Source organism: Balaenoptera musculus, chromosome X (assembly GCF_009873245.2).
Source record: "Balaenoptera musculus isolate JJ_BM4_2016_0621 chromosome X, mBalMus1.pri.v3, whole genome shotgun sequence".
Lineage (NCBI taxonomy): Eukaryota > Metazoa > Chordata > Mammalia > Artiodactyla > Balaenopteridae > Balaenoptera > Balaenoptera musculus.
Window position 1 is genome coordinate 77,617,960 of NC_045806.1, and position 18,839 is coordinate 77,636,798.

Genomic DNA, 18,839 nt, shown 5'->3' on the forward strand with positions numbered 1-18,839 from the left:
ATGGATGAACTTTGAGGATATTATACTAAGTGAAGTAAGCCACTCACAAAGGACAAATACTGCATGTTTCCACTTATATGCGGTATCTAAAGTAGTCAAACTCTTAGAAGCAGGAAGTAGAATCCTGGTTGCCAAGGGCTTGGGGGAGGGGGAAATGGGGAGTTGTTGTTCAATGAGTATAGATTTGCAGTCATGCAAGATGAAGAATTCTGGAGATCTGATTACAACAATGTTCATATAGTTAACAACATTGTACACTAAAAAATTTGTTAATAAGGTCGGTTTCATATTATGTGTTTTGGCAATAAAAATAAATTAAAAAATAAAATGCCTTATTCAGTGGCTTTTCATATATTCCCAGTTGTGCATCTATCACAATCAATTTTAGGATATTTTTGTTAGCCCAAGAAGATGCCCTGTATCCCTTAGCCATCACCCCCTACCCCCCAACCCACCCCAGCCCTATAGGCAAGTAATAAACTACTTTCTGTCTCTATGATTTGCCTAGTTAGGAAATTTTGTATAAATGGAATCACACAATATATAGTACGTTTTGTCTGGCTTCTTTCACTTAATATAATGTTTTTGAGGTTCACTCATGTTGTAGCATGTATCAGTACTTCAGTTATTTTTATTGCCAAATAATATTCCATGGTATGGCCATACCACATTTTATTTATACATTCTTCAGTTTATGGGCATTTGGGTTATGTTTAGTTTGGGAATATTATGGATAATATTCCCAAACTAAATGCTGTTACGAATATTCATATACATTTTGAGTTCATGAGTTTTTTTGTGAACATATGTTTTCAGTTCTCTTAGGTAGATCCCTAGGAATGGACATTCTGGATCATATGGTAACTCTATGTTTAACTTTTTAAGAAAATACCAGAATATTTTCCAAAGAGATTCAACTATTTTACATTATCACCAGAAGTGTATGAGGATTCAAATTTCTCCAAATCCAAATATTTGTTATTATCTGTGTTTTGGATTATAGCCATCCTATTGTTTTTGCAACATGGTATCTCATTATGGTTTTGATTTATATTTCCCTACTGACTAGTGGTTCTGAACATCCTTTCATATGCTTATTAACCACTTCTATACCTTCTTTGGTGAAATGTCTATACAAATCTTTTACCCAATTTTTTAATGGGGTCATTTTCTTATTTATTTATTATTCTTATTCTTTATTCTGGATACAAGTTCTTTGTTAGATCTGTGACTTTCAAATATTTTCTCCCAGTCTGTACCTTGTCTTTTCATTTTCTGAATAGTGCCTTCTGAAGCATAAATGTTTTAAATTTTGATGAAGTCCAATTTATCAAGTTTTTCTTTTATGGATCATGCTTTTGGTGTTATATCTAAGAAATCATTGCCTAACTCATGTTTACAAAGATTTTTCTCCTAGGGTTTCTTTTAACAGATTTATAGTTGTAGGTTTTACTTTTAAGTCTCTGATCCATTTTGCATTAAGTTTTGTGTGTGCTGTGAAGTAAGGTTCTAAGTTTGTATTTTTGCATGATATCCAGTTGTACCAGCACCACGTGTTGAAAAGACTATCCTTTCCCCATTGAATTGAGAATCATTGACCATAAATATAAGGAGAGTTCGTTATTTCTGAACTCTCAATTCTGTTCCATTGATCTATCTCTATGTCAGTACTACACTAACTTGATTATCTGTATTTTTATAGTAAATAGTTTACTATTATAGTAAACTATTACTATAATACTACTAATACTATAGTAGTATAGTATACTATAGTAGTATTATAGTAATAGTTTATAGCTTTGAAATCAGAAAGTGGACGTCTTCCAGGTTTGTTCTTTTTCAAAGTAGTTTTGGATATTCTGTTTTGTTTTGTTTTGTTTTGTTTTTCATTTCCATATGAATTTTTGGATCAGCCTGTGAATTTTTACAAAGAAAGCCTGCTGAAATTTCGATAGAGATTGAATTGAATCTATATATCAATTTGGGGAGAATTACCATATAAATATTGAGTCTTACAACCATGAACATGCGATGCCTTTCCATTTATTTAGATCATCTTTAATTTCTCTCAACAAACATCAATTTGTGTTTCTCAGTGCATAAGTATTACATTTGGTTTGTTAAATATATGCCTAAGCATTTTATTCTTTTTGATGCTATTGTAACTAGAAGTAAGTGTTCCTTAATTTCATTTTTGGATTATTTGCTACATGTATATAGCAATAAAATTTGTTTTATGTATTAATCTTGTATTCTGTGATCTGTTGAACTTCCGTATTAGTTCTACCATTAGAACCATTTTTGTGGATTCCTTAGGATTTTCTGCATATGAAATCATGTCATCTGAGAATAAAAAAATTTCCTTTTTTATTTCCTATCTGGATGACTTTTAGTTCTTCTTCTTCCCTGTTTGAACTGGCTCAAACTTCCAGTGCAATAATGAATAAAAGTAGTGAGCATGTCTTTGTTGCTGACTTTAGGGGAAAAGTATGCAGTCTTTCACTACTAAATATGATGTTAGCTGTAGGTTTTTCATAGATATTCTTTATCATGCTGAAGAAATTTCTTTCTATTCCTAGTTTTTTATTGTTTTTATCATGAAAGGTGGTCGAATTTTGTCACATGCTCTTTCTGTGTCAGTTAATATGATAATGTTTCAGTGCTTTCTTCTTTTAAAATAGTGTATTACATAAATTGATTTTTAGATGTTAAACCAACCTTGTATTTCTAGAATAAATCCCACTTGGTTATGGTATATAATCCTTTTTATATGTTTCTGAATTCAGTTTGTTAATATTTTCTTGAGGGTTATTTCATCTATATTCATGAGAAAGATTGGTATGCAATTTTCTTTGTTTTGGATGTCTTTGTGTGTTTTGGGCATCAGGGTAATTGTGCTGGCCTCAGCCAATCGATAGTGATACTGTCAGCTAGAAATACCTGGAGGCACTCACCTGGACTCCAAGGCGAGCCCCCACAGATATTTCCCCTTTCAGAACCAATGTTGTGGTTGAACTAGCCCTTGTGGTTCTTATTATAATTGCAAGATGCACCTCAGCAGTAACCTTTAGGAAACTTTGAAAGGAGGAAGTTTATTACTCACAAGTCCTGGAGGGTACATGGCATGCCTTGGACCACACAGAAAGGTTGTGGGTGGAGAAAGAGAGCTGGGACCTGGGGTTATGTTTTTATCGGGGTCAAGAGTGAGGGGCCTAGGGTTTCTCAGATTCACTCTTTATTGATGAATTTAAAACAGAATGGGAATTAAAGTACAAGAAGGGAAAAACAAGCAGCCAAAGGGTCAGTTATCTAAGTCAATCAGAGATCTCTAAAACAAAGGAAACTTCAGGGGTGTGGTGGCCTGGCTCTTTACCTAGTCGTGTAGCTGGCAATTTGTTCTTTTTGATATAGCTGTCTTTGAAGTGGTGCCTCAGCAATCAGAAGCTTAATGTCAGGCACTTGCATTACAATTAAAAAAAAAAACTGTCAGAGGCTCACACTACAGTAATATTGGCCTACTAGAGCTATTTTGAAAGTGTTCATTCCTCTTCTATTTTCTGGAAGAATTTCTGGAGTGTTGCTATTATTTCCATCTGAAATGTTTGATAGCATTCAGCAGTGATGCCATCTGGACAAGATTTTTAATTATTAATTTAATTGACTGTCTATTATTGAGTCTGTTTTGAAGTTTGTGTCTCTCTACAAATTTTTTCATTGCATATATGTGTCTAATTTGTTGGTATAAATTTTTTCATACTATTTTCTTATAATTTTTAAAATTCAATAGGCTCAATGGTGATGTCTCCTTTTTCAGTCCTGATTTTAGTGATTCCTTAGGAATCTCTTTTTTTCTTCTTGGTCAGTCTGCCTAAGGTTTGTGATTTGTTATCTTTTGGTTTCATTGTGTTGTCCAAAAAAATTAATCAATAGTCAATCTAAGAAAAATGGAAATTTTTATTTGAGCCAACCTGAGGACTATAACATAGGAGACAATCTTCAGAAAACTCTGAGGACTGTTCCACCCATTGGAGGTAAAACCGTTATATAAGTGTTTGAGACAAAGTAGCATATTAATAGTTTACATAGTCCAACAAGGCGAGTAGTGGGTATTAATGACCCATTACAGGATTGAGAAAGGAAAGTTACTCTTAAGGAGTTACCTTGCTGGTTCCAGGAGGAAATTTCTTTTCTTTCTTTCTTTTTTTTTTTTTTTTTTTCTTTTTTTTTTGGCGTGTGGGCATTCCTGTATCTTTTAAGGGGATCTAGTTAATGTATAATGTGATGCACAAATCACACTAAAGGGGAGGGGGTAGTGGCTCAAATGGGCAGAGAGAATTTTATGTTTAAAATTTTTCTTGTCCTGCCTGAAAATAATTTTATTTCACTAATTCCACTTTTGATCATTAATCTTTCAATAGAAAGCATTAGGTGATCAAGTATTTGGTCCCTAAATGTTAGGGTGATTCTTTACCTGCCTTGGGTCCATCATGTCCCTTGATGCTGGGTCCTAATAGCCCGGTTCTTTCTTTCCTTTTAGGGGGTGGTACTAGTAAGATGTCTGGCAAGGAATAACGGTCAATTCCAAGTTGTCCAATAGGACTTGCACCAATTTTACCTTGCATGTGCATTGTGCATGTCCATTATTTTATAGAGAACTATAGATGTGATCAATAGTTCCCAGTTGTTTAGATATCATTATCTTAGTAGGAGCAGGTGATACACAGTGCAAAAAACAAGAAACTAAAACTTTATAAGTTACACAAACTGTAATCAAAGTTGGCAATAGGAGGAACAATATCATTAGTAAAGATTTAAGCCAATATCCTCTTGAACCAAACCATTTTCCTAGCATTTCCCTTAAACTGGGAAGAGGATCATTCAGAGTGGAAATCTGATTTTTCAGACGCACCATAAGGGGGGGTTGCATTACAAGACTCATCAGGTATAAAAACACAACATTCACTATGTATTATAGCATAAGCTCCCCCTTGAGAGGTGTTAGAATATTGAGGGCCATGCAATTCTGTAGGACTGCTTTTCTCATCATGGAAATTTCTGAACTGAGCAAACAAATGGCTTGGTTACTATCATTTAAGGATTGCTGGGTGAATTTTGTTAAAGCCTCTATATGAGTAATGATATCTTCTATTCCAAGTGAAGGAATAAATATTGCAGCCAAATAATCATACCATTGGAAAACTGATTGAACCCAACATGCCAACATTGAAAGCAGAATGACAGCAGCTGTTTTCAAGGCTGCCTGTAGGTGACATTGAGCCTAAAGGAAACCAATTGTACACCATCCTAACCAATCTGGGGAGATCCAAGGCCATAAATTTGTTCCATAAACCTATTGGGTCCTGTTAGGAGCTATCCCACCATTTTAACATCTAGTGAAAACCGTCTTTCAGACCTTGAAACATACACCCAAAGGTTATCAAACATTAGATAGGATTAATTTGGGATTTAAAAACATTGACTAATGTGGATCTGATGCCGTCGTTCTGCAACTTGCAGCTTGAAGTCAGGCGGATGCTTTCGAAGGCTGTGAGAATGGCCTGATGCATTCCTTTGGACTGCCACGCTTTATGCTACTGGATGCTAAGCCACGTTGCATTCATCCATTTCCTTACTGATGGGAATTTGGAGTGTTCCCAGTTTTTCCCATCACCAACACCCTTGTGCCTGTGTTCTTGTACACTACAGGTACCAGCGTGTCTCCGGAAGAAGTACCAGGCAGCGGACTTGCCGGAACATAGAGGAAATAGCTTTTATTTTTCCTTCCAGTTTTAAGATCTTGGGCTCAACGCAAGGACTCTGGAGTCCCAGAGCAGGGATTAGGATTTGGACATCTTTGGGCATCATTACTCTGCCCACCACACCCAGCTCCCTCTCCAGAGCTCACCTACACCTACCTTCTTTGTTTGTATCAGTTCCCCCCAAGAGTCAGAGAGAGCAGTTGGCCTGTGGTTGGGCTGGTGCTGGTGCGGAGCGGGTGGGGTGGGGAGGGGGCATCTTCCCAGTAATTGGGCAGGGAGCAGAAGCAGGCAGGATGGGGTCTAGGGCTCTCCAGGCCAGCCGCCACTGTCTCCCAGGCTGGAGAAGGGGCTTGAGGGGAAAGGCAAATGGGGTGAACTGAATGAGGGTGGGGTTCTGACCTCCTCCTACGCACGGGGGCCAGATGTATGACCTGCCACTATTTCCCTCTGGAACTGGAAAGCTCAGGGCCAAGCCACAGCCTGTGATATACATGTTTCCAGCAACATTTTTCTGTGGTAGTTGGTCAGAACACGGAACAGAGAGAGTGTGTGCTCAGTGGAGGGAAGGGAGGCAGGGAAAATGCATCACCAAGGGTTGAGGTCACGCCCTCCCATGTCACCTCCCTTTCAACAAGCTTCTCTATTTCCTCACACTGGTGACCACAGCCCCGAGACCCCCTCTGCCGACAGGCGGTGCTGGTGCTGGTGCTGGACTTCTCCCCGGGCACAAGTTGCCTGCACGTCTCGGTGAGCAGAAACCTCAGCTGGAAGGTCTCTGCCAAACTTAGTTACGCAGACAGCAGCGAGATGTGCTACACCGCCAAGCAGTAACCAGTGGATCAGGTTCAGGGTCAAAGCTGTAAACTAAGCAGTCAAGCCCACCTTCTCCAGGGAGGGGTTTGAGTGGAAGGATTAAGTCCCACGAACGTTCTTTTCTGACCCTGAGGTCTGTGACTGTCCCATCCCACATGTGGTCTGTCCACCTGAGCTCATGCCATGAACTCTGGAAGCGAGTCAGGGTGAGAATATGGGGGAAGGGTGGACCCAAGTGCTTCCCATTGTCCAGGTGCAGTCACTCCTTACTTCCCATCCTCACTGCGCCCATCCTGCCCCTGTCCCAGGTAGCTCATGTTGGGTGGTCTCATATATGGGTCCCCTGATTCGAAGATGAGCTACTCTGAGGAGCCACCCTTCCCAATCTCATTCCATCCACACCCACAGCAGTTGTCAGACATCATAGGATCACAGAGTAGGATCGAGAGCCTCCTCCAGCGAATCCAACATTTTGAGCATCCCGACACCCTGTCGTGGGGTTTGGTGACTTCTGCATCATCCCCCTCCTATGTTTTGGGAATTTAACAACAACCCTTGAACAGAACAGATCCGACCCTTGCTTTTGCTCATTCAATGCCTTACAGAACCTGGACCAGCCTCTACTCCCTTTACTCCCTGAATCACATCTTTCTCCCTCAAGGGAGATTATCCCTGATTACTTTTATTCACACACAGGGACACACAGTCACCAACCTGGAATGTCCTATCTACCAACATACCCCCTTTTGTGTAGTAAAACACCGGTCTTTCGGGAAGGGTGTCAGGCAGAACCACCCTCGCCTCACTCAAACACAAATCTGTCCCTCTGAGTCTCAGGCTGGCACAGCCCTGGGTCCCGGCTGAGGGAAGGAAGTGCTCCCCAACCTCCAGTGAGGGGGAAATCGAACATGGAGTTCAGACTCAATCTCGTGTGTCCTAAAGAGGCAGTCTGGGAGATTGAGCTGGGACACGGAAATATCATTTCCAGGAAAATCTGTGTCATGGGGCGGGTGGAAGAGTATTTGACGGGGACCATGCAAGAACACAGACCTACTAACCACACTTGCCATAGAACCTGACGGGCCAATTTCCACTCAAGGGTATAGAGACGACCAGGCTGGAGGAGGGTGGTCAGCTGGCTAGGGCAGGGAGGATGTGAAAGCTTCCAGATTGGAGCTCTGGAAGGGGGTCATGAGTTCCTGCTGATGGGGAGGGGGAATGGCAGAGATGAATGGGAACCGCCAGACCCCAAAGGAGGAGCGGGGTTTGGAGAGAACTAGAAGAGGGCCTTCGGGGGAAAGGGAGGACGTGCCAATGTGGCCTGGCAGAGCACACACAGGACCCAGACCTGGGACACTCCGCTGGCTTGACTGCAGGGATGGTAGCAGAGGCTGGCCCAGAGTCCCCACCACAGGATGCCAGAGATACTGTTCTGGAAAAGGCTCTGACGTGGAGCAGCGCCCCGCCCCGGCCCCCTACCCCTACCCCTCCAGAGAGAAGGCAGAACACAGAACACAGAATATGAGAGGTACTTTAATTGGAAACTGCTGTGAAACTGGGGCGGGGCGGGGGCAAAACAAGGGGGAGAGGAAGCCCTAGCTTGAGGCAGAACAGGAGGGAACGAGCTTGGCCACAGCTCCCGGGCCCCAAAGGTACCAGCTGCTCCTCTTGCAGGAAGACGCTGGGCTCAACCTGTGAAACAGCGGAGTCAGGGAAGAGCCTCAAGCCAGGGCCAGCCCCCAGCCCTGCTCAACAGCCAGGACTGTGGGAAGGGGTACGGTGTGTGTAACACTCACTTCAAAGGGTCTGGAACTTGTCAGCCAGGTACTGCATGGCGGCTGCAACAGGGACAGGCATTAGCAGGCGCTCCAGACAGAGGGATATAGAAGCCCGTCCCCCTATCCCCGTGAGGAACCGCCTAGCCCTGCAACCTGAAACCCCCTCCAGACCCGATGCAAAGAGCTCTGGGCCTGATCACTCCCCACCACCCAAATTGAATGTGGAACCGGTTCCTAAAGGGAAACAAAATGTGCCAGCAGCTCTCATGCTGTGGGCCGTGCCACAACCAGTCAGAACTCGTCACACAAACAAACAAACAATCCAACAAGAACCTTAGAAGCCACACCAAGCAGCAGTTCAAGGAAAAAATCAACGAGGCATCTCTAAAAGTCCTATCAGAAGGAGATTCCCTAGGACTGGTCTGGTTGGCAAAGTGTGCATGCAGTCCAGACAGTACTTTGCTACTTGTACACACGCCCAGCTGTACATGCACAGCCGGCTCCAGGGCCAGGCCTGCTAGGTTCTCCTCCCCACAGGGATGTTGGTCCCTGCGAGGCCGACTGCACCTGCAGCCCACCCCCACCCCAGGTGCCCACCTGGGTTCTGCACTAAGACACCGCTCTCCGTCCCCGGTTCCTCATACCAAGTTGCTCCTTAAGGTCGTCTATTTCTCTCTGTAGCACGAGACACTAGGCCAGCAGACACAGGAGGAAGAGAAATGATTAGTATACTCTGGCCTCCTCTCTCCTCCACCTTCTCCTCTCTCCAGGGCCCTCCATCCCAAAGCCGGGTGGCTAGACTGGCAAGGGCTCCTCAGTGGAAAGGAGGTGGGCTCCCTCCGTGGGGTACGCGATGGGGGCAGGGGAGGGGGGGCCCCCACACATGTCAGTTGAACTTGGACCCAGATCCCGCCCTCGAGTTTGGGCCTGCATTTCCAGGAGCCAGAGGAAGCATTACCAAGGACAGCCCGGCGTTCCCAGTGGCTGCTGCTGCCTTTCCGGTCTTGGGGGATGGTCAAGTGGCTTCCGGTCACCTGAGAGGGAAAGGACACACAATCCAGCTTCCCAGGCTCCCAGTGAGGTGGAAAGGGCCAAGCGGGGTCTAACGTGAGGTGAGGCAGCACCACCCTCCGCTGGCAACAAGCCGCCCCTGCTCTGCCCAGCAGCCCGAACCTTCTCTCTGGGCCTGCCTCCCCTGTTCCCCGGGGGCAGCCATTTCGCCACCGCGGTCCCCAAAGACTGTGGCTCTGGATTCGACCCTCCCAGAGCTGCAGCCACAGCCAGCACGTGGGAGAGCAATGTGGGCGAACAGGACTTAACAGAAAAGGCTGTTCCCCTGCAAGTCTACACCCGGAGGAGCTGTTTGGGGCACTGCCACCGATCACCCCGGCCGCACAAACCCCAGAGGATGATGTGGCTCAAGGCCAGCCCTGCCAGCACCCCGTCTCCTGTGGGAGAAGCTGCCTGGGAGCAAGGCTGTGCCCCCAGCAGAGACAGAGCCAGAGGTTTCTGTCCTCAACCCCTCTCCCCTCCCCTCATATCAAACCCACGACACTCACCTGAGGGGACAGGCCCCCTGGGCATGACTTCTCCCTGGTTCAGGGCCAAGGGCTCTGAGTTTCCTGGATCTTGGGGGCCTCTGGTGTTGAGGTCGCCACTGCAGGCTTTTCCACCATGCATGCGTGGAAAAGATGTGCCTGGCCTGTAAGTTGGCAGCTGAAACAAGAATTTCTCACCGATTTGGACTAAGGATGTGTGTGTGTGTGTGTGTGTGTGTGTGTGGGTGTGTGTGTGTGTGTGAGAGAGAGAGAGAGAGGGAGAGAGAGAGAGTGAGTTGTGTGATTTGGGGCCGGAGTGAGGCAGGGAATTGGGAAGGGAATTGAAAGGCTGATCTCATTAGCACTTTCTCCCTCAGTCAGCCCCAGGCCAGCAGGCAGAGCTGATCTAGGGACAACAGTGGGGCACTGAGAAAGCCCAGGTCCCCTGCAAGGAAGGTCTGGGGAACAGCTAGGAAGTAGGAATCAGGAAGCTGGTGAGTCTAAATACTGAGGCTTTTCGGGGAAACTTTTAAGGGATCCGCGGACTCAATTCAGCTACCAGCCCTCCCTTCCATCCCAGCCCCAGTCTCGCAGAGGAGGCTGGAAACAGGCCAAGGGTGGAGAACCGGGCCCAGCACACCCGAAGTGCTACCTTAATGTTTGTCCCTAGTAAAAGGAGCCCGATCTGGCATCCTAATGACCCAGTGACCGAGGGGCACCCAATGACGACCCCTGAGGGATGGACAGAGGCAGCATGGGTGAAGACGTGTGTCCTGGGGGCGGTTGGAGTGGGGGTGGGGGAAGAGTGGGGAGAGAGGAGGAGCATGGCCTACTCACTAGGCCCTTTGCGGCTGGGTCTCTATTTGGGTCCTTATCTTCTCCCGCCACCGCCTCAGACTCCCTTGCCCGCCTGGCCACGGATTTCTTCCCAGCGCCGGTGTGCTTGGACTGTTCGGTTCCCGAAAGGGACCAAGGTATACCTCTTGGATCTCCCAAGCAGCGGAATACCAGAGATTGGGGGCAAGGTGGCCGGTTCCAGGGGAGTTGCCGAGATTCGCTCTCCCCCGGAAGGGAAGGTTCTCCCCAGGGCAAGTTTGGAGGCTCCCCTGAGGGATTTCTTCTCCTGGGCCCCCTTCTCCCTAGGAGTGACCCGCGGCAGGCCACCTGCAGCAGCAGCAGCAGCTCCCGGGTAGCTGGACCTGCTGCCCCCCTTCCCCCAGAGCACGCTCCGCATTTTCCTAGGGGAAGAGATGCCCTGCTCTCCCACGCCCTGCGTTTCCACAACCGAAGTGAGTCCTCGCGGAGCCAAGGACAGGGAAGAGCCTGGCACGTGAAGGAAATTCTCTCTGACTTGGAAATTCGAGTGTCTGGGAGTGTCCCCGGGAGCCTCGGGTCTGCTGGGCTCGGCCTGGCCTCCTCCTCTGGGGTAAGTGCTCACCGTCATCAGCTCTGTCTCACTGAGCTCATCTGAGGACTCGGGGTCGGACAGCAGCCAGGCCAGGCCTTCCTCGGGGAGCCGCTGGCGATCCGCAGCCACCTTCAACCTACGCTTAGGGCCTCTCTTAGGGTTCCCCCAGGCCCGGCCCGCTTCGGGCCCACCGAGGTGGAGAGGGCCGGCCGGAGCCGGCGGCGCTTCCCCACAGCTCTGGGCGGGCGCTCCTCGACCGCCGGGACCCGCCTCGAGGCCGGCCCACACGGTGGACACTTCGAAGGCGGCGCAGCTCTCCGGGGACGGGTGTCTGCGGACGCCCAGCACGTCCCAGTCGGCCAGCTGCCGCAGGATGCCCGCCGCAGACTCCTCGGCCAGTTCCATGAGGTCCCTCGTGACGTCAGCCGGGGAGTCAGGTCGGCCTTCGCGGCCCCACAGCACCGGCCCTCCCGCTTCCAGCATCTCCCGCTCCGACTGGAAGCCCTCGGGGTCCGGGAAGCCGCCCCCGCCCCCGCCGCTCCGCGGCTCCCCGGGCTCGGGGCCTGGGTCGGGACCCCGCGGGACTGCGGGGCCGCCTGGGCCGACGCCGGCCCGCTCCCCGCCCTCTGGGCCGAAAACCGTTCCCCACACAGATAGCTTATCGGGGGAGCTCATGTCGCTACCCTGGCGGCGCCGGAACCGGGGCGACGGTCGATGGCCCGAGTCGCGGTCGCGGTCACGGCGGGCGAGGGGGGCGGCGCTCAGAGGGCAGCGGCAGCCACCTCAGGCGCCGCACGAGCTCGCCTCAAACCAAACGACGCGAGGCTTTCAGCGCGCCTCACACGCCCGCGCTGCGGCCTCCTCATTGGTCCGGGCCCCGCCAACCAGCGGGCGCCTTTTTCGCCCGCCCCCTCGAGGCCTAACCAATGGGGTCGAGCGCCTCTGGTTTGCCCCCAAGCCTGTGGGTGATCCGGGCAGTGGGCTGGCGAAGGGGATGGTGGGAGTGCCTCCCTCTGTCAAGCCTCTCGGCCCGCCTCCTCCTGTCCCGCCTCCCCTTTCCGGTTAGAGTCACAGCTCTGAGCCTCCGTTTCCCATCTACACAGGGGGTCGGGGAGTGAGGGCGCCGGGCTCCAGGGGTGGTGAGGATGAAACGTCAAGATTGAGGCGGCTGACTCCTAGCACGCGCCGAAAGCATTTGCCAGCCTCCCTTCCACCGCAAGCCTTACGACCCAACAGGAGAATGGGCACAGGAGTCCCGCAGTCAGTGATCAGGGGTCAGCCAGAGAGCAAAGGGATCGTATTTTCGTTCTGTAAGGTCTCTGTCTCAACTGCTCCATCAAATGTGGCTCAGCAAACGTTATTGGCAGGCGGGTTTGGCGCACAGACTGGGGTTGGCGGACAGACTGGGGTTGGCCTCGCTCCATCAGCCCTTCGCCCGCTCTCAGGCAAATTCAAAGAAGAGGAAATCGCAGTGGCCAGTTACACCCCAAAAGATGCTCCCCACCGCTGATCCTGGAGATGTGAACTAAAACCACGAATTGGGTTTCACACACTAGGTTGACAACCTTCAAAGAGCTTAACCATTCCGAGGGTGGGAGAGGTCAGGAGCAAAGCCCTGTGGCGGTGGTGCAAGAGATCCATTTGGGAGGTAATCTGGCAGAATCCATTGAAAGCAACTTAGTGCCGGCACGGACTCTGTGCCTGGCACTCTTCTAAGCGCTGGGCATAAATAGTAATGCATCCACGTGACACACCTATAACTATAGTACCAACTATTACTGGCCTCTTACCGGTGAGGAAACAGGCACTGAGAGGTTCGGCCACTGGCCCAAGGTCATTCGGCTCGTGGGGATCAGCGGCAGGATTGAAACCAATCAATCTGCCTCCAGAGTCCTTGCTTTGAGCCCAAGATCTTAAAACTGGAAGGAAAAATTAAAGCTATTTCCTCTATGTTCCGGCAAGTCCGCTGCCTGGTACTTCTTCCAGAGACACGCTGGTACCTGTAGTGTACAAGAACACATGCACAAGGGTGTTGGTGATGGGAAAAACTGGGAACACTCCAAATTCCCGTCAGTAAGGAAATGGATGAATGCAACGTGGCTTAGCATCCAGTAGCATAAAGCGTGGCAGTCCAAAGGAATGCATCAGGCCATTCTCACAGCTTTCAAAAGCATCCGCCTGACTTCAAACTGCAAGTTGCAGAACGATCGCTTTGGATTGACATACGTAAATTAAAGCACTTGCGTGCGTGGGCACACACACACACCAGTCAATCCTATGTAATATATGAGAATTCATTTAAGTATATGTACAAGTATGTTTTAAAGTTTTGAAGGACGCACAAGCAAGGCCTACCAGTTGTGATGGCGGTGGGTGTGGATAGCCAGGTGTCTCTCAATTTTTCTTGGAACTCTCAGTTCTCAGCTTCCCTGAGCTGAGCAGTACTGTTGTCTGGGAAGTGGTCCCTCTCTTGGTTTCTATATGGCCCATGGGTGTTAGAATTTCCCTTGTCTGCCACCCAACTCCTACTCTGACACCCCTCCATTCCTCCCATACCTTCCTTCTGCTCTTTCCCGTTCGTACTCCTCTGTCTTCAGTCACCTCTCTCTCCTGCCTCCTGCTCTGGCTGACCTCCTGGAGAGTCCTGGGGTGTCTGAACCCCTCTTGTCTGTGGAACTCAAAGGCCCAGTCTTCTGGGTCTGCACCTGAGAAGCTGGCCATGCTGGAGAAGTTACAGAGCAGGGGAGATTGGGTGCACTGTAAATCTGCAATCCTCCTCCTCGAGCCTGCCCCCGATGGTGCCTGCCTGTTTGTGGATACCGCCCCCTTCCACTTCTCCCAGTGACTTTTTAAGGCATGGTGTGGTATTTCAAATATGTTAAAATGGATAAGGAAAGATATAGCAAAATCTCCTGCATCCACCAGCATCCTATGAAACATTACCAGTGGATCCAGTGGAAGCCTCCGTCTTCCCTCTCACCATTTCCATTCCCTTCCTCCCTCCCCCATAGAGAGACTCCCAGAACTTCTTCTCACCTTCTCCACTCTCTTCGTCCCTGTGGCTCTCCTACCTGCTCTTCCCCTGCATCCCATACGTCTCCAATGATGTCACTAATCTCTGCTTTACCCCCCTACGCTCACCAGGATCCAATACTGGTTTTGACTTACTCTCTTGGCCTGGAGTGGGAGTCAGTGTCAGAGGTTCCTCTTGGCCTTCCCAAGGTGATAGCTCTTACTCCACAGATTAATGACCCAATGTGCAGGTCATTGCTCCAACTGCCAAGTGTATCACTTAGAATTATCAGCTTGGGGACTGGAGAAATGACCAGTATGTTGGTCCAGGGACCCAGTCAGCTCACCGTGGCCTGATATCTATCCCCAACTCCTTTTACTGCCAGAACCTCATAAGCCCCACTCTAACAGGGCCCCATCATGACACTTTGGGCTTCCGGGATCAATGTCAGCTCAGAACCTGTGGCCAGTAGTCCTAGACATGTCTGTGTCCAGTGCCAGTGTGCAGTCACTCAAGCATCTAAGAAAACTGCTATGAACATTTGCATACACATCTTTTGCGAATGTAAGTTTTCATTTCTCTTGGGTAAATATCTAGGAGTTAACTTGCTGGATTGAATCGTTAGTGTATTTTTAACTGTTTCCAGAGCATCTATACCATTTTTTGCCTTCTCACCAACAATGCAGGAGAGTTCTATCTGTTCCTCAGTCTCTCTAGCACTTGGTATTGTCTGTATTTTGTTTTTCTTTCAGCCATGCTTATAGCTATGTTGTGGTATTTCATTGTGGCTTTAGTTATTTCCCTAATGACTAATGAGGTGAAACATCTTCTCAATAGCTTCCTGGCCATCCAGTAAGCACAATGACAGTTCTATTTTATTTTTTGCTCATTATTTATTGCGTTGTTTGATTTCTCATTACTGAATATCGAATGTTCTTTATCTCTTTCGGATACAAGTCCTTTACCATGTGTGCTTTGCAAATACTGTTTCCCAGTCTGTGGCTTATGCTTTCAAAAACAAAGAAACAGACAAAACCCAAATAACACAATTTAAAAATGGGCAAAGGAATTGATTAGATATTTCTCCAAAGAAGACACAGAAATGGCCTACAGGTATATGGAAAATGCTCAACATCACAAGTCATCAGGGAAATGCAATTCAAAACCACAATGAGTTATCACCTCACAACTGTTAAGGTGGCCAGTATTAAAAAAAAAAAACTTAAAATAGCAAGTGTTGGCAAGGAAGTGAAGAAAATGAATCCCTTGTGCATTGCTGGTGGGAGTGTAAAATGGTGCACCCACCATGGAAAACAGTATGGAAGTTCCTAAAAAAATAAAAATAGAACTCCCATATGATCCAGCATTCCCACTTCTGTATATTTACGTTTACATTACAAAATAATTGAAATCAGGATCTTGCATAGATTATTGCACTCCCATGTTCATTGCACCATTATTCACAATAGCCAAGAGATGAAATCAACCTAAATATCTATCAACAGGTGAATGGATAAAAGGTAGTATATATAATGTATACATATAACAGAATATTATTCAGCCTTTAAAAAGAAGGAAATCTTGCTATATGCTGTAGTATGGATGAACTTTGCAGATATTATACTAAGTGAAGTAAGCCACTCACAAAGGACAAATACTGCATGTTTCCACTTACATGGGGTATCTAAAGTAGTCAAACTCCTGGAAGCAGAAAGTAGAATCCTGGTTGCCAAGGGCTTGGGGGAGGGGGAAAAGGGGAGTTGTTGTTCAATGAGTATAGATTTGCAGTCATGCAAGATGAAGAATTCCGGAGGTCGGATTACAACAATGCTCATATAGTTAACAACACTGTACACTAAAAAATTTGTTAATAAGGTAGGTTTCATATTATGTGTTTTTGCAATAAAAATAAATTAAAAAATAAAATACCTTATTCAATGGCTTTTCATATATTCACAGTTGTGCATCTATCACAATCAATTTTAGGATATTTTTGTTAGCCCAAGAAGATGCCCTGTATCCCTTAGCCATCACCCCCAACCCCACAACCCACCCCCAGCCCTATAGGCAAGTAATAAACTACTTTCTGTCTCTATGGTTTGCCTATTTAGGAAATTTTGTATAAATGGAATCACACAATATATAGTACTTTTTGTCTGGCTTCTTTCACTTAATATAATGTTTTTGGGGTTCACCCATGCTGTAGCATGTATCAGTACTTCAGTTATTTTTATTGCCAAATAATATTCCATGGTATGGCTATACCACATTTTATTTATACATTCATCAGTTTATGGGCATTTGGGTTATGTTTAGTTTGGGAATATTATGGATAATATTCCCAAACTAAATGCTGTTAAGAATATTCCTATACATTCTGAGTTCATGAGTTTTTGTGTGAACATATGTTTTCAGTTCTCTTAGGTAGATCCCTAGGAATGGACATTCTGGATCATATGGTAACTCTATGTTTAACTTTTTAAGAAAATACCAGAATATTTTCCAAAGAGATTCAACTATTTTACATTATCACCAGAAGTGTATGAGGATTCAAATTTCTCCAGATCCAAATATTTGTTATTATCTGTAGTTTGGATTATAGCCATCCTATTGTTTTTGCAACATGGTATCTCATTATGGTTTTGATTTATATTTCCCTACTGACTAGTGGTTCTGAATATCCTTTCATATGCTCATTAACCATCTCTATACCTTCTTTGGTGAAATGTCTATACAAATCTTTTACCCAATTTTTTAATGGGGTCATTTTCTTATTTATTTATTATTCTTATTCTTTAATCTGGATACAAGTTCTATGTTAGATCTGTGGCTTTCAAATATTTTCTCCCAGTCTGTACCTTGTCTTTTCATTTTCTGAATAGTGCCTTCTGAAGCATAAATGTTTTAAATTTTGATGAAGTCCAATTTATCAAGTTTTTCTTTTATGGATCATGCTTTTGGTGTTGTACCTAAGAAATCATTGCCTAACTCATGTTTACAAAGATTTTTCTCCTCGGGTTTCTTTTAACAGATTTATAGTTGTAGGTTTTACTTTTAAGTCTCTGATCCATTTTGCATTAAGTTTTGTGTGTGCTGTGAAGTAAGGTTCTAACTTTGTATTTTTGCATGATATCCAGTTGTACCAGCACCACGTGTTGAAAAGACTATCCTTTCCCCATTGAATTGAAAATCATTGACCATAAATATAAGGAGAGTTCGTTATTTCTGAACTCTCAATTCTGTTCCATTGATCTATCTCTATGTCAGTACTACACTAACTTGATTATCTGTATTTTTATAGTAAGTTTTGAAATCAGAAAGTGGAAGTCTTCCAGGTTTGTTCTTTTTCAAAGTAGTTTTGGATATTCTGTTTTGTTTTGTTTTGTTTTGTTTTTCATTTCCATACGAATTTTTGGATCAGCCTGTGAATTTTTACAAAGAAAGCCTGCTGAAATTTCGATAGAGATTGAATTGAATCTATATATCAATTTGGGGAGAATTACCATATAAATATTGAGTCTTACAACCATGAACATGCAATGCCTTTCCATTTATTTAGATCATCTTTAATTCCTCTCAACAAACATCAATTTGTGTTTCTCAGTGCATAAGTATTACATTTGGTTTGTTAAATATATGCCTAAGCATTTTATTCTTTTTGATGCTATTGTAACTAGAATTAAGTGTTCCTTAGTTTCATTTTTGGATTATTTGCTACATGTATATAGCAATAAAATTTGTTTTATGTATTAATCTTGTATTCTGTGATCTGTTGAACTTCTTTATTAGTTCTACCATTAGATCCATTTTTGTGGATTCCTCAGGATTTTCTGCATATGAAATCACGTCATCTGAGAATTAAAAATTTTCCTTTTTTATTTCCTATCTGGATGACTTTTCGTTCTTCTTCTTCCCTGTTTGAACTGGCTCAAACTTCCAGTGCAATAATGAATAAAAGTAGTGAGCATGTCTTTGTTGCTGACTTTAGGGGAGAAGTATGCAGTCTTTCACTACTAAATATGATGTTAGCTGTAGGTTTTTCATAGATATCCTTTATCATGCTGAAGAAATTTCTTTCTATTCCTAGTTTTTTATTGTTTTTATCATGAAAGGTGGTCGAATTTTGTCACATGCTCTTTCTGTGTCAGTTAATATGATAATGTTTCAGTGCTTTCTTCTTTTAAAATAGTGTATTACATAAATTGATTTTTAGATGTTAAACCAACCTTGTATTTCTAGAATAAATTCCACTTGGTTATGGTATATAACCCTTTTTATATGTTTCTGAATTCAGTTTGTTAATATTTTCTTGAGGGTTATTTCATCTGTATTCATGAGAAAGATTGGTATGCAGTTTTCTTTATTTTGGATGTCTTTGTGTGTTTTGGGCATCAGGGTAATTGTGCTGGTCTCAGCCAATCGATAGTGATACTGTCAGCTAGAAATACCTGGAGGCACTCACCTGGACTCCAAGGCGAGCCCCCACAGATATTTCCCCTTTCAGAACCAATGTTGTGGTTGAACTAGCCC

The 18,839-nt window shown here is 45.4% G+C and overlaps 1 pseudogene; it reads right to left on the reverse strand.

The window, feature by feature from the left end:
- Positions 1-8,219: 8,219 nt before the first annotated feature.
- On the reverse strand, positions 8,220-11,971 carry LOC118888320 (annotated as a pseudogene).
- Positions 11,972-18,839: the final 6,868 nt, after the last annotated feature.